This window comes from Glossina fuscipes, unplaced genomic scaffold (assembly GCF_014805625.2).
Source record: "Glossina fuscipes isolate IAEA_lab_2018 unplaced genomic scaffold, Yale_Gfus_2 226, whole genome shotgun sequence".
In the NCBI taxonomy this organism is placed as follows: Eukaryota; Metazoa; Arthropoda; class Insecta; order Diptera; family Glossinidae; genus Glossina; species Glossina fuscipes.
In genome coordinates, this window is record NW_023998569.1 from 1,267,489 (window position 1) to 1,269,346 (window position 1,858).

The window sequence follows — 1,858 nt, forward strand, 5'->3', positions numbered from 1 at the left end:
TAACGTGAATGCGAATACAATCTTGCAAAGTCAAATGCAAGCATGTGTGTATTTGCTATACTATATTTCTAATAATAATAATAACATTCGCTAAGAAAATAAAAGCAAAACACAAAAAAAGCCCAAGACGTAAAACGGCAAAGTATTTAATTCTTCATTATTATGATTACCCAACACAAAGATCTGAATTTAACTATAACTTGCTATGTTTCTGAACTCTTATTAAATTCATTTTAGACGACACAACAGTTTGTTTAAATAAAAACCTCCCTTTCACTAAGCAGTAAAATAATATGCTAAAGTTAATTAAACTAATTTCCGTTCAATTGCAGCCAACGGGACAGACGGAAATTTTGTAAATTACTTACTACTATGCATTATTTAGATGATTAGTGTCATGGCCGCAGGTTTCTTGTGGTCGCAGTGACGAAAGCAGAAGCGAACGCCGTTGTTCCAATAAAGTTGTATTTTTCGATTCGATTCGATTTTTCTTGTTTTAAAATGCGTGTTTTTTTCTTATAAGAAATGTGGGGAAGTCAGTAAAGTGTATTGATTAGGCTCTCAGTATTCATAAGAGAGAATTGAACACAACTGGAAGAAATATATGAGAAATAATATTTCTTTGCACTCATGGACTACATATAATTACGTATTAAGTTTTGTTGTTTTAGAACGAATCTGGGATACACTTAGTTGATGTTCAAAAAATTAAATAAAAAAACTCAGTAACGATCAAGTTAAAAATGTGAAATGGTACGTATATATGTGTGACATTTAAAAAAAATTCGATTGCTGGAAAAACTAAGGACTTAAGTTCAAACAACAAACTAATAGTATTGTAACCTTGTAGCCTTAACTCATACTTTTTGCTTGGTGTCTTAAAAAATTTTTTTACATCAAGGCCATTCAGACTCGTTTTAAATTTAAATTTAATTGCGGGCGATTTGCACTCGATTTCAGGTTCGCTATACGTATTAGATACTAAAATATTCCACAATGGCCTGAAACTTCTCTGATTTCGATTCGATAAAAAAAAATAACCAAACATTATAACACCAACCATTATATTATATGATGCTTATGGGCGACATAAGTTGGTCCAAAACTCTCGAGCATCGGCCTTACGTGGACAGTGTTGTGCTTATTTACACGTACTTCCACGGCAAGTGTTCTGCAAAGATAGAAGAGATTTGTGCACCAATTGACTCCTTTAACAGGACTGCACGACTTTTACAACGTGTTCACCTACTTCTCCTGGAGTTATGTCCATAGCACACATAAGCTGGCAGACCAAATTGGCAATGCTCTCAAATTAAACCATCATACTATCATCCATGCGTACAATGTTCACTCAAAGGAATCTTTTCCTGAAAGAGCAAGAAATTTTTCAAACACTCGCAGTTCAACAATAATAACAATCGGCAAGTTTTGCTTACACAATACACAATATTCACATTTTTAGCATATTGTGTCCTTGTGTCTCTCTTTTTTTCACTTCAATAGTTGGGACAACTTGAGGATCTTAACAAACCTGCCTTGCCGAATTATACCGTTTTAAGCGTGTAATTGTAGTAATTGTTCTGCCCGAAGCTGCCATTAGGATTCTCTCAGATATATATCTAAATAACTGGTCGCTTCATCCGATACCAGGCACATAGAACGTTATAAAGCTGTCGATGTCCAAAACTTAGCTTCATGCCACTGTCGATAAGTTCAGAATCTTTAAGTAAAAGGAAAAAAATATAAAGAAAAGAACAATGATTAAAGAATAAGGAATGAAAAAGTAAGAATGAAGAATAAAGAATAAGAATTAAAGAACAATAACTGTGACGACATAATACAATAACACATTCATTTA

The 1,858-nt window shown here is 33.2% G+C and overlaps 1 long non-coding RNA gene across 1 annotated transcript; it reads right to left on the reverse strand.

Annotated features, from left to right (window-relative positions):
• Positions 1 to 1,116: 1,116 nt before the first annotated feature.
• On the reverse strand, positions 1,117 to 1,619 carry LOC119642575. Its single transcript, XR_005248085.1, has 3 exons — positions 1,532 to 1,619; positions 1,250 to 1,367; positions 1,117 to 1,171 (listed from the first exon to the last, which is right to left on the reverse strand). It is a non-coding gene; the product is annotated as an uncharacterized LOC119642575 (long non-coding RNA).
• Between the last annotated feature and the right edge of the window lie 239 nt (positions 1,620 to 1,858).